Source organism: Microplitis mediator, chromosome 7 (assembly GCF_029852145.1).
Source record: "Microplitis mediator isolate UGA2020A chromosome 7, iyMicMedi2.1, whole genome shotgun sequence".
Classification (NCBI taxonomy): domain Eukaryota; kingdom Metazoa; phylum Arthropoda; class Insecta; order Hymenoptera; family Braconidae; genus Microplitis; species Microplitis mediator.
In genome coordinates, this window is record NC_079975.1 from 8,641,555 (window position 1) to 8,666,792 (window position 25,238).

Here is a 25,238-nt window from a genome sequence, read left to right on the forward strand (position 1 = left end):
TTCATTATTTATTCTATTCTATCAAATAAGATGCTAGGTCTGCACTTCTGAACGTATTTCCGTTAAATTCTATTCATGCATTTTCTACACTGTTCATTCCTATGAAAATAACGTGACTTGCTTCAACGATACTTTTAAAATACTTTATGTTTTTTCAAGATATTGATTTATAGTATATCATTTTTCCTTAAAAAAAATATTTAAACTTTCTTTTTTAAGCTCCAGGTTTTATTATATTTTTCATTTTATATTCATCCTTATAAATTTATTTTAAAAATCCACCAATTATCCTTATCGAGGTAAAAAACTCTTCAGGTCTGACGGTTTTATTTTTATTGAACACGAAAAAGTAAAAATAGAAAAAAAGAAATAGTGAGAATGCACTACGAAAATGTGGCACATCTCAATGAAGATGTTCTGGAAGGCTTGTCAGTAAAAAAACATCGAGAATGGTCCGTGGAAAAACCTTCCAATAGTGTGCAACGAAGCTCGACAGTGAAAGGGACACATTGGCAGCAGACAAACGAAAGCAAAGAGGGTCCAAGGGCGTCAACTGGGTTTTTTAAAAGGGTGAGAAAGTAATGGAGCATGAGTGAGAAGAAAACAGCAGAACGAAAAAGATTCTAAATGGAGATGTCTTGTATGCAGAGTCGTTTCTTCAAAACGACAGTGATGTAAAAGTGACGTACCTGACTTCGTAGACTAAAAGATAAAAGTTCCTGGAAAAGAAAAAACTGATATAAATCTTTTTTTCCTCCAATCCACAGCCTTTATCATTTTTCAACTAAACGCTATAAAAATCTGAAATTTAAAAAAAAGCAACCCCAAGATCCTCGAAATTATTCCTTATTTATCTTAGAAAAAATCTGAGTGTGCGTGAGTGCGTATATAAATTATTCGTATCTTTTGAATAAATTAATCGATGTGAATGATATTCAAATAAATAGAATGATTTTATAAAAACTCAAGTACAAATAAATTTTTAGCGCAATAGCTGAATTGGATTTGGCGTTTTTTTTTTCTTCATTGCAAAAATGGTAAAGATTAAAACAAATGTGTTTACGAACACTGAAAAAATCATGAGACTAGTTACATCTATTGCTGTGCTTTCTTAAATGAAATTAATAAAAGACACTATTTTGCGGTGAATATTCATCTATGGCTAGTGAAAAATGTATCACTATTTGAATGTCACATACTTATTTATTTATTTATTTATTGATTAATCATGAAGCAGTCGCTCCCTGTGATTACATAGATATAAATTATATATAATTTCTTAACCTATATCCATACATGTAAAAATAAAATTACACAGGAAATATAAACATACGAACATTCTCTCATACAGACTCTCTCGTAAATTACAAAAATTTATGAGTATTGATAATCATTAATCAGAATTAATAAGTAGCGCGATTTCAAAGCCGTTCACGTTCCTCAATCTCTAATAAGTAAGCGTATACTTGGTTTCTAAATTCATCTAATGTTTCTGAAGACGTAATTTCGAAGGGTAATAAATTCCAAAAATTGCATTCCGTTGCTATGAATGATCTACTTATCGCTAATAAATAGTAAATATAGTCACTATTTCAAGTTAAGAAAGTAGTTTGATTGGTAAACAGTATATAAGGAATTTATGAAACTACAATAGCTCGATAGTTCATTGGTTAAAAACAGCGTAAAAATATACACAATTTACATGACAATATACATTTAAATAAGACGCCAATACCTAAAAAAGACACGCATGCGCACATTGGTGGGCTATAATGCACTATATTTTCTAGTCAATGTCAACTTGTAAAGTGAGCTTGTAAGCTAATATTTTATATATATTATATTTAATAACTAAATATGAGTGAAGTACTTGTTGCCGAGAGAAATAATAATAAAATGATACATTCTAATATGAATGTAAAAATAGAGAAACGAAAATTTCATTGTTAGAATTAGATGTTTTGAGAACTCGTTAGACGGGCATATCATATATCTTGCCTAAGACATCAGTGAGACAATCGTTAAAAATTTTATGCATTGAAACAGGCGTTTTAAAGAGCACTTGTGAGAGATGTGACTTAGAGTGCCACCTGTCAGCTTGTATCCTAACTATCACATTCACAGATAAATCTCATGATTTTGAGTCAAATATTTGTATTAAGCTATAGTTTATTAATTTATTTATTTATTCAATTTTAATGCCAAGGTAAAAAGCCGAATGGCAAAAGTACACATAATTATTTGTAATAAAGTACACGTGTACTTTAACGTAACTCTGTAATATACAAATGATAGAAAGAAAACCATTCGAACCATTTAGGAATAAAAATAATAGGGTTTAAGAAGTTGAGTTTAAATGCTCAAATGTTTAAATGGTTTAAATTTAAATAAAAGTTTCAACAAATCTGCAGCGCAAATTTTAATTTTAAGTAGCCAGGTTCATATTTATAGTAAACTATCACGTTCCAGTTTCACAAAAAATTCAAAAGCATTACTTTTGAAGGCGTCTAGGCTAAGCGATTCAGTGACTTCAATTGGTAATTCTCTCCAGAGTCGAATTGCGGAGATAACAAATGAATGTTCGAAGATTGTAGTCGAGAAGTTAGGCATTTTAAATGAAGTGTTATTGTATTTCGCTGCAATTCTGTCAGATCTTCTGATCTCTAATGATTCTTCTAGAAAGAGACTTCTGTGAAACTTGGGTTCACCCGAATTCAAAAGCTTAAACATGAAGCAAGCTAAAGCGTAAAGTCTTTTGGATTTAATTGTGAGCCAGTTTAATTTGTGCCTGTAAGAAGTGATATGTTCATCACGTCTAAGATTGAATATAAATCTGATGGTGTTATTCACGAGACAATCACAGAAAAAAAATAATTGTCACGATCCCGTTTAGCTATTCGACGGTAAGTGAGAGTAACGATACGTAAACTGCTGACAGCAATAGGATCATGAATGAAACTAGAATGGATCGTCATAATACGGTAGCAAAGCAGTTCGTCACGAATCGTTACCTTCACGATACGCACATCATGATCTATTGGATTGTTCCAATCACGATACTTTTTTCCGTGATAATTGCTGTGTAATATTATTTCAATAAAAACTAAATTTGTTCTTTTTTGTGTGATTAATATGCACGTTGTTAATTAGATGTAGAGGTGGGTAGTTCCGGACCTGTATAGTTCCATGAACTATGTCTTTTGTCGGATACGTATCCAATCGTTCCTCAAAATTCACGTTAGTATACTCACTAGTTCTTTTTTGTTCGCCACTGCCGTCATTACCAACAAGCAGTAAAGCAGCAGAATAATTTTTGATTGGTGATTTCTTATGGAACTTTGAGTTGAATACCAATCATAATTCATTTTCTATTTAGTATAAAATAATACAGTTCATCGTGAATGCGTCTTAAACACATAGGTCGCATAGCATAATGTTGTGTATATTAGAATATTTTATATGTCTACGTTCTAACTACTGACTCTTCATGAGAATTAAAAACATTAAATAGTTCCACGGATATGATTCCAGGAGCTAGTTCCTTTTCGCTCCGGAAACGTTCCAGGTTCAATCCGGAATGTTCCCTTAACTACCCACCTCTAATTAGATGGTTATTTCAATCATTAGATTAAATTTTAACATTTGAGAATAGATAAATGATTTATTAAGTGAATCAACTTATGCACAATGGAATTTCGCATATAGTTCAATATTTATTGGAAAATTACGATAATAGTAGTTATACTCATATACAAATTATGCAGGCCTTTTCTTAAAATGGACGGAGATTTTATACATTTCTTATTTGTACATAAACGGTAACTTTGATAGGATATGGTTTTCGTATTCCGTATGTTTACCTTGATACTATTCCAGGGTGTTTCTTATCAAGAATTCTTTCCCCAAGTATACTTTACTTTATTCTAACGAGAATCTTGACATGGACCTCGTCGAGAATGGTTTATTAAAGCATACCATTCTTATATCCTACTGAAATTCCGACCGTGCCTTGAGACAAAATTTAATCCAAAGTTAACTACATCTATCGTTTATCTATTTATTTATTCAAATTCGGTTCTCTCAGTCCAACAAATATTCACAACGTCCAATTTAGTTTAAGTACAGTTGGACTGATAGTACATATGTGTTATTGTAATAAGATGGGAGAAACAAGAATTTGTTTCATTTTTTATTTTTCATTTCTCATTTAACTCCTCAGTTATGGAGAAAATTCAATTTTCTCTGACTTCTATATTCCTCTAATAGTGAGAAAGTGTACACATTTATTCGGAATAGTGCGTGTAAGGGCAAGGACCTTCTTTCAAGATCGTAACTGAAAATTATGTTCCAATAAGTTCTAAAATCAGTATTTTACTATTAATAATTAAAGACGAATAAATTACTATTCTGTTTCTAGATATTGTTCAGTTATGGGATAACAAATACTCAATTTTGAGTCATTTTTAACTTAAAACGAGTGGTAAATAAAACAAAGGGTACTAGTATTTATTATTTCCATACTTCTATTGTTCTTGGTTTGGGTTTACTATAAGTTGTAGAGTGAATTTTACCGAATTTACCTCTGTACGGATTTGGCAGATAGTGGGAGAAAGCTTTTTCCACATTTACATACAAATCCTTCTATAAATTTGCTGTAGGTAATTTGATTGACGTTGGAGTACTTACATACCTACTATCATCTTTTAATCCTACGTCTACATGGTTTTGTTCGTTGCTTCCATTAAACAGGGTAATCCAAAATTAGTTTTACATCGGTGAGGTTTAGATTGAGGGGATAATTCTGAGGATAAAGTTGCTGAACACTATTTCTTCATTTCGAATATTGTAGAAGATAATAAATATTCAAAGTAGCCAATTAGAAACGAGCTTTAGAAGTTAAAAAAAAAAGAAATATATATGATAAGTTTGGCATCGTTGCGCGTAAATTCACATCGAATGATGTTGGATGGCATTCATGTCAAATATAATTATAATTAATCATTTATTTTGTAACATTTGAATCAGCGCATGATTAATATAGCTATCCATCAAAATTTTAATTTACGTGTTTCATTCCAAAGATGGCGTTTCGATGACATAGTTAATGAAATCATATTTTATAGATTATTGAGTAACTGAACAGTGTTAGTTTTATAATCAATATCTCACACGGGTAATCAATGACTTTCTTTATACATAAAAACAAAACTGCATAGCAATATTCCATAAATATAAATTTTTTAATTTGTATATCACCAAAATTTTGATATCCGCACACCAAAGAACATGTGACTAGTGTTTTTGTGGAATATTTTGGAGACAGTAATTAATTTTTTTTACGTATAGACAACGACTCCAAAATCAAGACTAATAAATATAAGACGAAATCAATGAAAATAACGAAGACAAAATTCAAACCTAGATAAAATTTGAGATGATAATATAACCCTAGAGGGTTAAAATATCTTCTGATTCGAATAGATCGTCTTATATGAGAAAATCAAAGTAGTTCATTGAGATATTGATATGAATTTGAGACTAACGGATTAAAGTACTTAAGCTATTCGAGGAAATCAGAAAAGTATAGTCTAGATAAATCATTTTGATAACCATAATAAGGATGATTTAAAACAATTAGCTCATATAGGATTATCATTAATAACTCGATGTTATAATTATGAGCATGAAATTAACAAATATTACACCGAATGATATACTAAATAATATGATAGCTAATAAGGAGAAAATTAAATTACGTATGCTAATCACTATTTAAATTTAAAAAGGCTATAAGCGAAATTGAATTATGTAAATATCTGTTGACAGAGCTTTTATTCAAGAATGAAGATATGAAAATGTACAATTTATGACTTTTATGATGTCTAAAAAGTTAAATTACCGATCAAACTTGATAAACAAATTCAAGAGCAATAACAGCAGAAATAAGTCAGTTTAAATTTATTGTTAATTTTATTACTATACATCAAGTTGGAAAGAAGTGACATTTATAGCCACTGCTCTATAGCTGGAAATTTTATGCTCTATTTTAATTAATGAAAAAGTAAAAAAGAAAACTTGCGTTGTTATAGTGTGATAAAAGTATCTTTGAACACTTTTAAAAATAACCTATTTAATAGCGTAATTTACAAATCATTTAATTTTAAGTTTCGAAGTGTCCAAAACTGGCCCTAAAGTGGTCAAAAAAAGGTTCCCTCAACCCTATTTGGAAAAAGTAAAAAAGAACAAATTTTAAGTTTAATTTTAATTCTTGAACTGATAATTAAAAAGTGGTGATTATTGAATTATGGATTTAAGTTTGTAGACTAAATATTACTCTTATAAGCGTATTTAATAATTAATCTTAATGGCAAATAACTTTCATTATTATTGACATATTCAACACTTAACTTTATGAAATTTCTATTACTACATTGGAAAGTGACAGAAGTTTGATAAATGAGTCAATAGTGTATGCAAATACTTACCAAATTTAAAGACTAAAATCTGAATTTATAATGGATGTTTTACTTCATTAAATATTAATTGATTCTTAGAAAGTTTTAAAAAGTTTTAAGAGAATCTTTAATTGAATAATCAATGAACTTTAAAAGTTTCAGTGATAATTTTTTACTGGTATCAATAGGATAATAAGTATAGAAAAAACATCAATCGAACTCGAGAAAAAATCATCTTATTTAACTATATGTATAATTGAATACGAGCATATATATTTATATGTATAACTGTATCTTGATTCCTGTATAATTATTTGTAATTATATCTAATCAGGTCTAGCTATATATATATATTTATGTCTAAAGTTTCTGTATTATTTCAACAATTACCTCAAACTATATATGATTATATATAGTTGTATATAATTATATCTAATTATATATAATGAGACGACTTAATATCAAGGAAAAAATATCTGCGAAACGGTTGACCCTGTGACCAAGCCCCAAAACTTCCCGTTATTTTCAAGCTTCTTGAGCTTAAAAACAGTACCGCGCATACATTTTAGAGCCCGTTGAGTTCGAAAAAAGTTATGTCTTGCCTTGATCTACGAAAAATTCAAAAAGTCAGAAATCATTAGAAAAATTGGGACAATTATTACCATTTTAATTAATAAGACTACAAATTACAATATTTAATATGGGCTTCAAAAGTTCAGGCGTAGAGTATAGAATTACATATACATATTCTCTAAAAATGAATGAGTAAAACTTCCTGCGAATCAGTGGATAGTCACTATTTCTCCAGCTATGAGTATACTGAAAAAAATAATCGGTAGCCTCTACCGATTATTTTTCGGTAGCCGCTACCGATTATTTCGGTACCAGTTACCTAATTTTCGGTAACAGCTACCGATTTTTCTTCGGTAGCTGGTACCGATTATTTTTTTTAGTGTATACCACTAATTTAACCAGTGGTATGCTTATAGCTCACTCATAGTGAATTTCACTGATTCATTTTTAGAGAGTATCAAACATCAAATCATTCAAAATTTTAGTTGTATAGAACTTCTCAGAAAAAGAATAATTGTCTGAAAAATAAAATTTTGGAAACAAACAAATAGTTATAACTGTTAAGCATTTTGAATATGACGTTGCTTCGGAAATTTTTAGATTACTAAAATACAGTAGAAAAACAGTTCGTATTTAAAATATTCTGATCGTATACTTAAAGCATGTAAATTTTACGAATTTTCGATTTTATACAGTAGTATCTGATTTACAATAAATTAAAAGAAAATAAAAATGAAATTGTTTTTTAATAAAATAAATGGCTCATGGATTATGACTTTACCAGCATTTTTGAAAACTTTTTCTTTTAAATCTAGTGAGTATTATCCAATAATACATAAAAAAAATTTTTTTAAATTATGGCAAGAGCTTGTTACTCTCTGTATGCCAATTTGTTGAAATTTTACCAGATACGATATTCTGTGTTGAGCTTATATAATCTTTTTTAATGCATCGTTTGAAAATCAGTCACGTAAATTATAAGATTACACAAGAGTACCATCAAATTCCTCCGTAAATTTTGTACTTCTCATATCATATGCAGGGTTCATGGTAGTTCATTCCGCGATGTCATCTGAGAGAAAACAGAGATTTCTAAGACATAAGATATACGATTTAGAATATATTAATTTCACATAAGATAATGTCATGAAATCGTGAAGACTCAAATTGAACTTGCAGTTTATAACCTACACTGAATGTCGTATTAGTTTTGTCTCTTATATCACTATGTAATGCAACATGACTCTCATGAATGAAATTAAAATCCATACAAAACATAATTATTCTTGCATTTTTTATACTCTGATCATTGGAATGCGAAAGATTTTCATTTTTTTATGATTATTTCCAATTTCAAAATTCTGATTAATTGCCAAAAGTAGTGAATCACGTGATTCATTAAAGATTGATGTTATCTTCACGCGACATTTAGGAATATACTTTTGAATTTCAAAAAAATTTTATGATCATGTAAGAGTACAAAATAGTTATTTTCGATACATATGCGCAACGGTAGGGATTATGACGGCTTGCAGTGATGTCATGAGGCTATGGGCGCATTCTTATCAAGACCGAGTTAGTTATCTGGTCGAGCGAAGCGAGTACTTGTGTACTTGTAAATAAAAAAAAAACCATTGAAAAGAGCCAAATACTATATTCAATTAGTCGAGTAAATTGATCAAAAACTTCTATTGGTTTAAAAGGTCACATATATACATGTGAAGAGCTCTGTGGCATCGATGGCGCCCACAATTTCCGATGGATCTTAATGAGACTTGACACACTTATTCTTAGAATAATTATCTCGATAGAGTTCAAAGATGAGGAAAATCGATTGAGTATTTCAGAAACGGTGATAATTTAAAATTTCAAAATCGAAAATATCTATACTCTATTTCTATACACGGAAAAAAAAACCGCCGCTGCAATCGGGATACGTCTTGTAGCATGAGTTTGTTGTTACAGCAGGACATTAAGCCGATAAAATAACCTTTAATTTTTTTTTTTAACTTTTAATAATAATTTTTACCAATTTAAATGAGGTTTAAAGTATTCTAATGAGAAATCTACTTCTATTACGGCTGCTAGATGGCACTTTTGTATACAACTATATGTTAGTATATGATTGACTCATTAGCAAGAAGCTAACTATAAGAGACCAATTAACCATGCAATAAAAAAATTATTATTCTACCCGTTTCTTTTTGATGATTCCGATTATTTTTGTCCTTGACATCGTATCTTGAAATTCGTTCTTGAAATTTACTAATAGAAGTGAACTTCGCACTATTTTATGCATGGACGAAACCCGTTTCTGTACGATTCATATTTTTCTATAAATAAGTAAAGTGATGACGTCGTATTCGAAAATTTAATCACGTAAAAATTTAAAAATCTGTAGCTGAAATAATTGGATACAAAATTATTTAGAAGTCACTGTGAGGGTAAATAAGAGAACAAATCTATTTTCACGATTCTTTTTTGCTCCATCTTAAAAATTTAAATCACTTGGTTTTGTGAATTCTTCTTAAAAGCATAAGGGATCTATAAATAACTAGTGATATCTCTAGATAATAAATAGAATCTTATATTACCTTACTTCGATCCAATACCTGAACTGTTCTAATTCTGTGACACTATAAATTCTGTCGCAATAGCTTCAAGCGTTAAAACGATTTTCAATGCGATTTACTTGCCATCGAACAACGGATCAGTCTACTCTTTGACCCAGCTATAATCGCATTCGAAGGGATAGATAGACATAATTAAACGGCTCGTATATGTATATATGTATATATGGGGGAAATAAATTTGAGTTCCAAATAGAGGAATCCGGGGCAAAAAAAAACAGTTGTTGAAACAGGAAAATTTTTTTAATTTTAAAATGCTTAGTGATAATTCGTAGAAAAAGATAGAGTAATATGATCAGCTCGAAAAGTGGGTCCAATTTAAAATTGTCACGAAAAACAGTTTTTTTTTTTTTTTTTTTTCAAGTGGGTCATTAAATTATTCCATCGAAAATTGGAGAAAAGTAAATCTGAAGTAAAATAGGCCACTATGAAAAAAAAAAACAGTTAGTTTACTTCAATTTTTTATACTTGGGACATGACAATTAAAGCTCAGGTCGATAATTAAATTACTGGATTAGTAAAGATTTAATAATGGCCCAGTTTATCTCGAATTAAAGTTTTTCTAGTTTTTATAAATATAAATCAATGAGAATCACTGAGAAAAAAAGGCCACATATTGCTTAGACTGATCAACTTACCTCATTGCTTTTTACAAATTGTAGTCCGGCATTTTCAAATGAAAAAATGTCGGAAAATCCAAAAGTGCAAACTGTAAAAAGAGCGGTGTTAAAATGAAATTACACCGGTGTAGAAGGCGTAATTCGGCGGTGTTAAAATACCGGTGTTAAACCGGTGTAATCTGTGTCCGCTCAGAGTATTAGCTTTGGTAAGCTTATAAAACGCAAAAAAAAATCTTGACACACACACCTGCACTCAAACACACACACACACACACTCGAACACACATGCACACACACACATATGCATACATTCCCAAAGTAAAATATTTTAACACCGGAAAATTAAATTTTAACACCGGTAAAGAATATTTACACTGGCGGTGGCGTTATTTTCACACCGCTTTTGAGGTTAAAATTTAACACCGCCAATTTCAAGACCTACACCGCTTGGACTTACCCCGGTAATTTTTCGCAGTGTGTTATTACTTTGATTATATTATTTTATTATTTTTTTACATGATTAATTATTATTTATCTTTTAGATTATTAATTTTATTTTTTATTATGAGTTTTTTCTTACAGTTAAATTTGTATTGTTTAAATTTTTTTTTAAATATCCCGCCTTTTTTCTAGATGTCGCTTTTTTTAATCCTACTGTCACACTAGTGCTGCTTCCAGTAGTTAGCGGAGAAAAAAAGAATAATAACAATAAAAATGTTAACGCCGAGTGAATTTTTCGAAAAAATAATTTCGATCGTGAGACACACAGCTACACCTCGCGTTCGAGGTGCGCAAAAACAAAAGCTTTCGTTTTAAAAAATGGTGTCTAATTTCTCCCCTAGTGGTGTCAAGTTCCCCTATAGTAGGGGAAACCGGGTACGGTTATCTCATGGTTGGGTGTCGCGGCGGTCATTTGTGGCGATCAGTTCATCGATTTCAAAATTTAATCTTTAGTATATGTAAAATAACCTATTAAATTCTTTGGTACGGATTTTAAAATAGTCGGAAACTTTCTTAGATTCCAAAATTTCGACATTTATCAAAAAGCCAAGTTCCGAAAATCAGACTGACGCGAATATCTCTCTTTTTCTTAAATTTCTAATTTGCATAGCGAAAAGTTATAAAGTCAATAATGAAAAATGTAAATGTACTAAAGTTATATTTATTTTATAGTGGTAAGAAATATAACATTCGATATTTCAGAGGCAAATAATTAAGCAATTTGCGTAATTAAAGAGATGATAGTTTACACAGCGTGCATGTGTATGGTGAACTTGTAAGTTTGTTTTGAGCGAAGTTACATACAGCATAGCTTTAGCAAATAATCAACTTTTAACTTTAAAACCTAACAGTCTTCGCTGAACTTTAGTAAAACATATTTTCTGAAATATACTAAAATTTACGTAAATATTATAATTATACCAGAATAAAATCAAAGATCTCTAATGGTAGTGCAAAATAGTGAAATTTAATTAACGAAATGCTTAACAGGAATATTGAAGAATTCAAAATAATTGTCTCACATACACATATGTATGAATATTCACATACTTACTATTTGTGAAGTGACTTCTTCAGCAAGACACATATCCCACTTCATTAAGCCTGTTCTTACTTTCTCTTGCACATTATTCGAACATATATTTCTCTTCTTTGTCCTTTGTCATTTCCATTTCTCATCTTCGGTTCGACGCGAGTTAGATTCTCGGTATATATTCACTCTTCTCTTCCATGCCAGATGCCTTCACAATAGAAAAGCTCGAGGGAGAAATTTACAGCCGACGTCATATTAATTTGATCGTTATTTTCTACTCTTTGTGCTAACCAATTAATCGATGTATCCGTTATATCACATTAATGATTTTACGAAAATTATAATTTAGAAAAATAAAAAAATTATTGAAATTTTCACGGAAAAAATTTAGGAATAATCCATTCCCTAAATAATTTGAAAATTTATGAATTCCTTGAAAACTGTGAATAATTCAAATTTTTCAAATCATTCGAAAACTTACAAACAATTTTAAAACCGACCAATATTTCGAATATTTCGCATTATCTGAAAATTAAAATTTCGTATAGAATATTACCAGTCGAATCGTCACGTATAATCCTTCAGTTTGAATTATTTGCATACCCTTATTTTTTTTTTATTTTATACTTTAAACAGAATGCATTGAATATTTTCTACTCTCACATTTTTTACTGATACGCCGTCATTGACTTTTATTTATAAATTTATATGATATACTACAAAAGTATAACTAATATCTTACACTGAGAAAAATAATCGGTAGCAGCTACCTATTGGTAATTGGTAGCCGCTACCGATTATTTTTCGGTAGACGCTACCGATTATTTTGGTAGCAGTTATCGATTTTTTTTCGGTAGCTGACACCGACTTAAATTGGTAACGGCTACCGAAATAATTGGTAGCCGTTGCCGAATCAAATCGGTAGCAGCTACCGATTGGTAATCGGTAGCTGTTACCGAAAATTAATCGGTAACTGATACCAAAATAATCGATAGCGGCTACCGATTATTTTTTTCTGTGTAGAAATATCATTCTTATTTATAAATTTCATTCAATATTTGGATTCGCGCATTTCAATACTAAAAAAAAAAAGGAACATTTATTTACTAATTCCAAAAATGTCGGTTGCTCTGATCGCATATTTGTATATTCGTGCACAAGGAAAAATTTGTGTTGCAAATGAACCACACACTGTTTTTTTTTGATATTATTGTTTTAAACACAATTAACACCCCATTCATGTTGACATGCAATGTTATGTTCAACTTGCGATCAGTAATGTTATTTTTTTATAATACTAGCATTTTAAATTAAAAAAATCCAAAAGTGCACACCTTAACCGCTCGGGTAATTGATTAATTAATTTTATTAAAATTAAAATCATATTTATAACTAATTATTTTATTTAAAAATAAGGTTATTAACAGATGGGGCGCATGTCGATAATCTGCAGTTGTTTACGGTTAAATTTAAGGTGCATGTGCAATCTAGAGAACTATTTTTAACTCCCCGCTGAGAAAATCGACGATTTTAAAAAAATTCGGGAAGTTATTGGTTTCACCCCGATTTCCAAAAACCGGGTTTTCATCATATGTCGACATTTGAAGGTGCTAGGATGCTATTCTGACATTTTCAGAGCGATGTCTGTATGTACGTATGTATGTGTGTGTATGTGTGTGTATGTGTGTGTATGTGTGTGTGGATGTAAACCTCTCATATCTTTTTGATGAACGAACCGATTTAGATGGTTTTTGCGGCATTCAAAAGATATCTTCTGAACTTAGATGCTACCTAACAAAGACAAACCCAGATACTTAAACAAAATGGCGACCGAATGCTCTCGAACCCACGCCGTAAAATTCATTATTTCTTTTATAATTTATATTTTACCCTGAATAATTTAATTATAAAATTTTCCCGATAATAGAAACTTTCTAATAAAATTTATAATATACACTTAAATTTCCCCTTTATAACAATAAAACCGGACTGTTATTTACCACCAAAATTTTCTGTTAAAACGTGGGTGACTCGCCTCCGCCATTACATGTCCACTGAACGTTCTGCTGTTGTGTTTGACTCGTCGTCGTACTCCTTAGCTTGTGACGCAGATCTTGCCTTCCTGAGTATAATGATATCTCAGCAACCAGGAGAATGTTGAATTTATATACGCGGTCTTTAGACTCAGCGTATTAATTATTTGGAAAACTGGCTTTCACTGCAGCCACAGCTTCAAAGACGTTATTTTAAAGATGATTTGTTCGGGGTCAAATAAAGACGCACCGAGACGACGATGTCCAATAAGTTAATATAAAATTGGGGTCTTTCGACTCACCATAAGCAGCAACGTGATGTTAAGACTCACTCTTATAAATACTTGTGTAATGTATGGCTGATCTTAAAGCGACTGATCGCCAGCAGCACCAGGCAGTGAGTGTCGCAACTTGCGACTCTGAGTAGCTACGAAGCAGCGAAGTCCCCACTCTCGGACGATGTCAGTACCGTATACTTCTTTATAAAATTTATTGTCAACCTATAACAGGCGGGACTCGGGGCCCCTCATGGTACCCGTTTGTCACACGGCCGAAAGATTTTAACCAATCAATAACAGTCCCAGTATTAATTTATTTGACGGCGTGGGGGGCAACGGTAATGCGTGAGCCGAGAGCGCAGTCGAATAAAAATTCAAACAAAACAATTAATTTAATTAAAAAATCCCTGTTACAATCGTCAACGGAATAATAAATGTTAAATCAGTATCTGTTTTTTTCATTGAATAACATAATAATTACTGAACAAAATTACTCAAAACTAATATGTTCTTCTTGATATAAGTCATTGGAAGTGATTGCCTAAAAATCGTCATGTTTGCTCGTATCAGGATATATTTACACGATATAGATACAACGTATCACGTAAATACTTTTTTTTGAGCTAATTATTGAACATAATTGTGAACAAATATAAAAAATGCTCATTCATTCATTATTTTACATTCTAAATTTGTAAACTTTAACATAAAACGTAACCCTGTTGAGCTTGAAAAGCTCATAAAAAAGGAAACAAAGGTATCTTCGAGCTCAAAGAGCTTGAAAATGTATTCACAACAATGTTTTAGAGATCAAGGAGCTCGAAAACAGCGGGAAGTTTTAGGGCTGGCCCGCAGGGTCAACCGATAGATAGATTTTTTTTCACTGTGTTATGATAATTACTTACCCAACCGCCAAGACATGCTGCATATACACCAGGATAGATAACAGCCAATACTAAAATTGATATCAACAAAATTATTTTCAACATTTTTCGACATATGTCATTAACCCGAGAAGAAAAATTATATATTACAAATCTCTAAAAGTTAAGATTTTTATGGCCTGACATTCAAAATAGTTATCTAAAATACATCAGAAACATCTCTAATGAATGAAAACAAGTCCTTTAAAATTTTCTTCAAAAATAAGATATTTTTATTAGTTTATACAATACATTTATAAATCCTTATTGCATTGTTATAATTATTTTCCGTGTGCAATTGCTATGAATCTCGCCTCAACATCACTAATGCATATACCTTGAAAGTAATAATTACTGCATTCATTTCCTTTACAACAGCCATATCCTTGTGATGGATGGCACTAAAGAAAAATTATGTTTTATTGATTTTTCATTTTTCAGTAGAAATTATTGTAGTGGATCAAGAAGTGAAAACTATAAACTTTTTTAACTTCCCGCTAAGAAAATTGTAAATTTTCAAAAATTCGGGAAGTTATTGGTTTGGGTCCGATTTACGAAAATCGAATTTTCATCAGGTGTCGACGTTTTGAAGTCCTAGGAAGCTATTCTGACTAATTTCATGATGATGTCCGAGTGTATGTATGTACGTACGTACGTATGTACGTATGTAAATACCTGTATCTTTTGAACGGATGAACCGATTTTGAACTTTAAGGTGTCATTCGACACGGCTTGTCAATATCTTGAAGCTGTAAGAAAATTGAGCTTGATCGGTAGGACTCGTTCAGAGGTATTCCAAAAATAAAATTTTTTCAAAAATGTTTTTTTTTGATAACTTTTAATGTGCTCGATGGATTGATTCCAAAATGGACTGGGCTCTAGAGCTTTATAAGCTGCGTCGAATGCCACCTCAACCATCAAAATCGGTTTATTCGTTCAAGAGAAACCGTTGTCGAAAGAATTAAAAAAAAAAATTTTTTATTTTTTCTGAAATATCTCAAAAACGACTCGATAAATCGAATTCAAAATTTGATCAGCTTTAGAACTTGATAAAACGCGTCGATTGCCACCTCAACCGTCTCAATCGGTTTATTCGTTTGAGAGATATCGTTGGAGAAAAAATGGTGAAAAACGTTTTTTTTCGAAAACAACAGCATACAAACATATTTTCGAGCTTGAAGAGCTCGAAAATGTATTCACAATAATGTTTTCGAGGTTCTTGAACTTAAAAACAGCGGGAAGTTTTGGGGCTGGCCCGCAGGGTCAACTGACAGACCGATTTTTTTATAAACCTTCAAGCCAGGTAGTTATAGGAAGTTAAAATTTATAAGAAAAAAAGTCTTTAGCTGATGCGAATCGTTAAATTAAAAATTAAAAAATTTATACGACTTTAAAGTAAAAAGTATGAAATATTCAAATTTCAGTCTTGCGCAAGATTAAATATCGACTGTAACTTATTACCCTTGCGATTTTGGAAATACCGAAATAATACTGGAATTGTACGGTATAAATACTGCATAAATATGGTATTACTCAAGTTATTTTGGCCAGTTTTTTTGCCGCATTATTACCAAAAATTTACGAAATAAATTCAGAATATTTACGGTAATAAAACAGAAAGAATACGGTTTTTTAACTGTGTTTTGACCATTTAAATATAGTGGAAACCTAAACATGCAAACATGCAAATAACCTTCTCAATAAGACAATTTATAGATAAATTGAGAAAAATATAGATAGCCCGAACTGGGAATCGAACCCAGACCATGTCGGTATCGCGTCGAGTGCTCTACCAGTTGACCGTACAGTTTTTCACTGTGATATGATAATTACTTACCCAACCGCCAGGACATTCTGCATATACACCAGAATACATAACAACCAATACAAAAATTGATAACAAGAAAATTATTTTCGACATTTTTTTATTTTACGTCTTGAAACTGAAAAATAAAACAATTATTCAATTTAAATTTTGCAGAGAAACTGTTAAGATACGATAAAAAAAAGTACTGTAATTAAGCCAGAAATTAAAAAATTTTCTTTAAAAAATATTTTACTTTTGTATTCATAAATTCAACAATACAAAAGTTATAATTAAAAATATATAAGCAATTATTATTTGTTACCGATTGTAGTTTTCTGAAGTTCTGCAAGCTTGTATGTGATCGATCCGCGAATTGCTGACTGTTATATATTGACAGATTGTGTTCTTCGACCTTTCCGATTAAGACGTAAAATTTATCTGATAAACAAACAAATGTATTGCTTTGAGAAATAAATTTACAATGGAAACTTTATTTGAGTTACGTAATACTAGATTTTAAATTCCACAAGACCAAACCCGGGAAAAAATGTTTTGATAAAATTTTACAAAATTTTAGTACTAACATTTTATAAAATTTTATAAGGTTTTATAAAAATTTATAAAGTTTTGTAAAATTTTATAAAAATTTTGTAGAATGTTATAAAATCATTTTTTTCCGGGATGGGTGGGTCACCCGTCCAATTAATGTTCCACCGCGATGCTGCTCACCTTTTGATATCGATGGATTGTAGTCTGCTCTACTCGTGTATTGGCCACTTGTAAATATGAAAAATTCGTGGCTGTATTTATGGTTACACATGAATTCTTATCAGCCATATATCATAGTATTAATTTATAATAATATAATAATTCGCACATTATGTCAGATATAACTTGTTTTTCAAACACAATCAGGTTATAGTATATTGTACAACTAGTGCGATAAGTTCGTTTTCACGTGGTTTGTGCGCTCAACTTTGCTCTCGTGAGCAATCGGCAACACTGCACGAATCGAACATACTTTTTTTTTATTATTAATGCGATATGAGTACTATTTTAGTGCTCGCTGTTTTGTTCGCCAAAGTAGCTTTTTGCGGATTCAACTGTTGCCGCGACATTTTTGTAGGTTATATGATAATCTGCATGTGACAAGTGAATTTGAGTGCGACAAGATTACTTTTGCCTGCCTAACCCCTTAAGCAGTTAAATTACATAAATTTTTTTCATTTTCGTTGCGCGATAAACGTTCTGATCTTCAGGTAAATATAAAACTTAATAAAATTTCATACAATTATATAAAATTTTATCTAATTATTAGTTCCCTTTTAAGTCTTACTTTATAAAATTATATGAAATTGTATAAAATTTTATATAATTCTATAAATTTGTGTAAAACTTTATAAAATTTTATAATATTTTATACAATTTTATAAAATTGTATAAAATTTTATATTATTTTATAAAAACATTTTTTCCCGGGAAAGTTATCACGGAGTATCGAGTTTGAGATCAAAAGTCGAATGTGGAAAATATATCGAGCTTGGATCGGAAAAACGGAGTTTGTTAGAAAATAGTTATCTTAAATAATCAGTGACATTGAGTATTATAGAGTTCATCTAGTTCAAGTATAAAAGTGTTGCACTACAATGAAAACATAAACACGTCGGAAAAAAAATTATTGGATATAAATTACTTGTAATTTGAATAAATTTTGAAAAATCCAAAAGTGCCCGGGGAAAAAAATTATATACATATTCTATATAATTATATATAATTATATATGATTCATATCGAATTATATATAATTATACAGAATTATATATAACCATACAGAATTATATATAATTATATATAAAGTCACAAAAAAACCCGATGAAAAAAGATTTTATACAATTATATATAGAATATATATAATTATATATAGACTATACATAATTGTATATAGATTATATATAAATTGGATAGAAAAAATGGCCCGATCCAATTGTATACAATTTGTATAAAATTATATAGACTTGTATACATTTTGTATAGAATTGTATACAATTTTTATACAGTTGTATAAAATCTTTTTTCATCGGGAATCACAAATGATTATATATAATTTCACATAATTATATATGGTCATATATAATTATATACAATTATATATAATTATACAGAATTATATATAATTATATATGATTTTATATAATTGCATATAATTATATATAATGCCACTAAAAATTCACATGGTTATATATAATCTTACATAATTATATATGGTTATATATAATTAACAAGTAATCTCCAGATTCTATAATAGGTACATATGTTTTACTACTTGAATTTTTAAATGACTCGTCATTTTGCTATGTTCTGCTTTCAATTGTTCGATTAAAAAATACAATCCGTTTTCACTTTTAACGAAAAACTTTCCTCGAAAAATATCTTTTATACTAAGAAATAAAAACACTTGAAGCAATTAGAAGTTTTTCAATTTAAGCATAAAAATATGTCAATTTGAAGAAAAAAAAAAATTTTGACTTAAGATAAAAATATCAAGATAATTATTTTCTTGTTGCAAGATAATTTTGATTTTCCGGATTTTTCTGGATTCGAGTTAACCGTCTTTTCTATGTAGTTATAATTTACAAAAGCATCAGATAATTGTATAATGTATTTGTAATCAATGCTAAAAGTTGGAATTATTTTATAATATAAAAATTAGGGTGTGCCAAAAAACAACATTTTTAACTTCCCGCTGTGAAAGTTGTAAATTTTCAAAAATTCGGGAAGTTATTGTTTTCACCCCGATTTTCGAAAATCGAGTTTTCATCAGATGTCGACGTTTTGAGGTCCTAGGAAGCTATTCTGACTATTTTCAGAATGATGTCCAAGTGTATGTATGTGTGTGTGTGTGTGTGTCAGTGTGTAAACTCTTTATAACTTTTTAGCTAATGAAGTGATTTGGATGTTTAAGGTGGCAATCGAAAGAACTTGTTGGCCGTCAATTTTCCTGAAAATTTTAGATCATTTGATCGAGTCGACTCGAAAATATTGGCGAATTACGAAAAAAAAAAAATTTTTTTGTAGTTTTTCCGTGATTTCTCAGAAACTACTTAAACGATCGACTTGAAAATCTAATCAGCTCTAGAACTTAATAAAACACGTCGATCGCTGCCTTAACCATCTCAATCGGTTAATTTGTTCGAGAGATATCGTTGGAGAAAGAAATGGTGAAAAACGGGTTTTCCAAATATCTTCGAAACGACTGAACGGATCGATTCCAAATTCGTATCAGCTCTAGAATGTAAGAAAACGCGCCGATCGCCACCTCAAACGTCAAAATCGGTTCATTAGTTCAAAAGATATCGGCGCTGAAAAGTTAAAAAAATAACATAAAATGTTATTTTTTCCGGATAAATCAAAATATAATGTACTAAAATGTGTCTGAAGTCATACAAACTTTTCCTCTTTATAAGCTTTTTCGATCATCATATAATGTCATCTAACTTGTTCTTTAGTTTAAATCATGTTATCAGCAAAAAATTGAGAAAAACAAGTTTTTAATAATTTTTTCCTCGGATATTTTATAGACTATTGCTCTGACCTAAGTCAAAACTCACTCAAATCTAGATTTTGATCACTGACATTAATTTCTGCCTCGAGACATTTATTTCATTGAACATAATCGAGAATAAAAATTTTAAAACCGCTTCTTCATTAATAATTTTCGATTCTTAACTTGTCAAACTTTAGCAAAAAACGTAACTTGGCAGAGCTTGAAAAGCTCATAAAAAATAATCGCAGGTACTAGCATTTTCGAGCTCGAAAATAAATTCACAGTAATGTTTTCAAGCTCCTTGAGCTCGAAAACAGCGGGAAGTTTTGGGGCTGGCCCGCAGGGTCAACCGACGCCCAGATTTTTTTTTTTGCTAGAGATGTGGTCTTGAGTAAAGGTGAGTTCACTCCGGTAACCTATTATGAGCATTTCGATAACTTGAATTAGAGAGTAGGGATACATAACGCCCATTTTTTTCAAATTTCGGGGTAGACGGGATGCAGTACTGTTTTAAGAAAAATTGAACAATGCATCCGAACAATCAAAAATGATCAGTGTGTAATGAAAAAGCTTATGAGCACCGATAATAAGCAAAAATTTTGCATCATGAAATGAAAACAAAAATTTTCTCACACTAAACAATTATTTTCAAGACCGTCAGCGGACCGTATTGTGACTGAAACTCCAAATGACGGTCATTCCGCATCACTAGTAGTTATATAACTACTTTTGGATTTAGAGAAATTTAATTGACTGACAAAAGTGGAAAAATTTATAAGCCCAACAAAATATAGTCTTAAATCAAATTTTAGGCTGTGGAGGATAAAATCTCTTTAGAAGTATGATTTTACCTTCCCAATGCTACTTTGAGAGGATAGAAATCGAAATTACAGTTCGACTGTAAGCCGCAACCCTGTTAACAATAGAATTGAGGGTATCTAGGCTAAAACCACATTTCAGATTTCGACTCGGGATCTTAACCTTCCACTGAAACAAATTTTACAAATACTAATAATGTTTGGTTAATATAATCAATTAAAAGTAAAAAAAAATGGGATTGACTCATAGTGTGACCAATGAAAGGTGACACAAGTAACTTGTCAAAATTCTTAACGAGTGTTTTTCTATTGCCTAATGAATCGAACAATCTAAAAATAGATACTGACTTATTTCAGACTGAGTAAATATCGGCAAAGTGGAAAGGATAAACTAAAAACTGTTACATATTGTTGGTACTAGGAAATTGTTGAATCTTGGCACGGATTCCTGACTTAGATTCGTGCTAGACTGCTATGTTTGGATCTTTATAGCTTTGTGCGTCATACTTTTTCCGTGAGTCTCTTTTTATACCAGAAAATACACTTGTTTCTATCAACTAATGCATACATATATTTCTGTTTATGCTACAGAAATGTAGAAACAATTTATATATAAACACTCATTTTTGTAAGAGAAATAGTCGGTAATACTTTTCTATGTCTATATTTCTTTATATATTTTCGTCGCACAATAATATCGGAAAAGTAGGAGTATAATTTTGAAAATGACTTTGTATTCGAGAGAAGTAAATTCATGTAGGAAATGGTTCTAAGAGACGACAAAATAAGGATAAAGCTAAAAAATATTCTTAACGTGAAGTGAATCCTTTGTCAGTTGTATTATATCTCTTTAGTTCTTTGAAAGCTGAAAAGGTAAACTCGTAAAGGGTAAGAGAAATGACATAGTACAGTTACGAGGTACAAGGAAATGACAAAGGGACCTGTGATAATCCTCGGTTTCTTCATTAAAATTACAACAACTCGGGCGCAATAAGCTAGCAAACTCAGGAGAATATATGCGGGTTAGGTAGTTCAAGTATACGATAGTAGAAAGACCAGAAACAAGAATCATAATTATTCAACTTACTGGTGGAAATTGTCTTTGAAAAAATTTTCTACGAGAAAATTTATATAATTTATCCAGTTCATGATTTCTATTACCATGGAAAGTATATTTCTTACCTGTTTCATAAGTACTTCATTGTCAAAAGTTATTATGTTGTTATCAAATATAATCAACTTTTTCCGCTTGCTATTTCAACGTCTCGATACAGTTGCTAGCGTAAAGATAATAAAATATAAATATCCTTGTAGAAGGATAGAACTATGAAGAGAAAGCACAATTAAGGAACTTCAAAGTTTATTACATCTAATCTCGTTGCCAGCTGAAGACAATTTACTATACAGCTACAAGAATTTGTTGATGGAATGTAATAGATGTAATCTAACTGTTTAGACATTTGAGAAACTTAGCAGAATACATATCACATAACAGACGAATTAGTATTACTGTGAATAGATGAACTAGTTGCTTAAGTGCAAAACTGAAACAAGGAATTCTTGCTAATAGTTATCCAATTTCAGAAAGTTTTTGACCCTCAAGGTGTAAATGAAAAATTTTCGAAAAAAGGGAAGGTATCAACATCAGTTTTATTTTTAAAATCGAGTTCTTCACGCATAGTAAAAAATTTTTGTATTTTTATAAAGAAAAAAGTCCGTGTTAAAAAATTTGTGTTAACTATTTAACATTTTTGTGTGTTAATTTAACACACTGTCATTGTGTTGTTTGATCAGTTCATTTTTAACACAAAAAATATTGATAGAAATAAAAGTAACTTTTGATCAGTGTTACTGTTCAAACAAGTGTTAACACTTTTAAAACGTAACTTTAACATAGAGCGTGTGTTAATTCATTAAAGAAACACAAAGAATGTGTTAAGTTGACCGTAGTCACTTATGGAATTCTTGTGAAATAACACAAATAAAAATGTTAAATCAACACTTTACATGTGTTGCAGATTACATTAGAATGTGTAAATTTTTGAACTGATAACGAAGAATGTTGACATTTTTTTTTACACAAATAAATAATGTTAAAAAAAAAAAAAGTTGTGTAAAACGTCGTTCCAACACACAATTTTGGGTTAATTTTTACTATATGTTTTACTGTGAATATTTAAAAATTTCAAAGCAATAAGAGCTATTCTGGTTGTTCTTAAGATAATATCTAGTGCAGGGTAAAAGATCGGGAGTGAATGCAGATCGAAATAAAATTCCCATCACTGAGATCATTCTGTGAAAAAAAACTTCTTATTCACTTTGTATGATGAATGATTTTTTCACGAACTCTGGAACTCCGAGGCGAAGTGAATTCGAATTGAATAAAATCCGTATTTACTCCCGATTTTTTACACTGTAGTTGTTAATTTTTTCAATAAATAATTCACATATCCGATAAGCATATTATTGTTTGAGCCAATTTCAGTCGGTCAGTCCGGAAATGAACTTTTTCGTTCACTTTTTAATTTATTTAGTCTACTCAAAAGCCAATCGAGATAGAGGTTTTAAATTTTCTGGATTCTAGTATTCTAATAGTACCTCCATTAGGGCATATTATCAGCAGTGCAAGAGCTTTGAAACTGCTGAATGAATTTGAATGTGGTTTCTTTGATGCTTTACTGTAATAAGCTCCCTGAGATTTAATCCCTGATTTATGATGCTACCACTTTTTGAAGCAATGTAATTAAGCTTTTAACATAATATGGCTACTCAGTAGACAAAGAAGCACTGCAGTGGATTTTTTTTCGGTAATGATTAATGTTATTAAAAATGTATGTCTTTATAAATTCTGTATGTTTATAACAAAGTACTACACCCGGAGAAATGTGAATAGTCACCGTCAACATCTGAACAGTTGACACGCAACATTAAATGCTCATCTAACCACCTCAACTAAATGCTTCGGTTGGGGAGTTTTATTTACTACATCTCGAAATTTTTCTGAGTGTCTGGATATTGTGAAAATATTTTACATACCTAAGTCCATTCGATATTGATTTGAGTCTTTTTGTTGTATGCAATATAACTCTTTCCATCACTAATAAAAAAAAAGTGTTTTTTTGAATAATTTCTTAAAAAAAAAAAAAAAAAAAAGACAATAATCTCTAATGCATAGAACTGCTACAGTAACGTAATAACTTCTTTTGCTTTGCCAAAATTTATATTGCTCACTTGGATTATAACAAAGTGCGCAAATTTGTTTCTTGAAGCATGTCAAGTTTATTTGTGGATAGAGAACATTTTCGTTCATGCTTGAGATTCGGTGCTCGTTGCACGACCAAGCGGGTACTTTCATCCGAAACTAGTTGGTCCCAGCGGCTACGAGGGTTCTGAGGCTTGTCACTGTGAAAGTGGGAAGAACTTTACTCCATTACCGAGTACTAGTACAACTACTAGTCTTCATGATAGGTGCCGACTGCAGAGTATCACGCGAAACAGATAAAGTCTCTCCTTCTCTCTCTCTCCCTTTATCGTGATAGAGTGAGGGTATTTTCCAACATTGTGAAAGGTCGTATGCGGGATGTACTTACAGCGAAAACGGAGAAACAAGATCCAACTACGATGCACCAATTGTCTACAAATTTGTTGGAAACTTCATTCTACTTGGTCTTTAATATTACCAGAACCCTATTTAATTGATCATCGTTCACTCAAAGTTTCACAAACATCTTAATGGGAATTGTTATAATTAAAAAAAAATCAAATAATTGTACACTTCTTAGTTAGTTTGTGAGTGTTTTCTGTTTATGGCTGGTCTTTAATTTCGTATAATATTTAACAGTATAATACTGACGATAGTACACTAGTTTTCTTTTATCTCATATTAAGTGATCAGAAAAACAACTTTTTCAAATAATACCATTAGCAAGTCTATTGAAAGTTGGCTATTACTGTTCGTCGTAATAAAAAAGTTTTCGAATACTAGCTATTTGGGCTTCCTTATGTATTCATTAATGAAAGAGC

The 25,238-nt window shown here is 30.6% G+C and overlaps 1 protein-coding gene and 1 long non-coding RNA gene across 12 annotated transcripts in view; one reads left to right on the forward strand and one right to left on the reverse strand.

The window, feature by feature from the left end:
- The window catches only part of LOC130672312 (agrin-like), a 448,227-nt gene that overhangs the window by 149,964 nt on the left and 273,025 nt on the right, over positions 1–25,238 (forward strand). The window lies entirely within an intron of this gene.
- Positions 15,257–17,597, reverse strand: LOC130672318 (uncharacterized). The gene is made up of 4 exons (XR_008990684.1): positions 17,583–17,597; positions 17,176–17,291; positions 16,884–16,989; positions 15,257–15,447 (listed from the first exon to the last, which is right to left on the reverse strand). It is a non-coding gene; the product is annotated as an uncharacterized LOC130672318 (long non-coding RNA).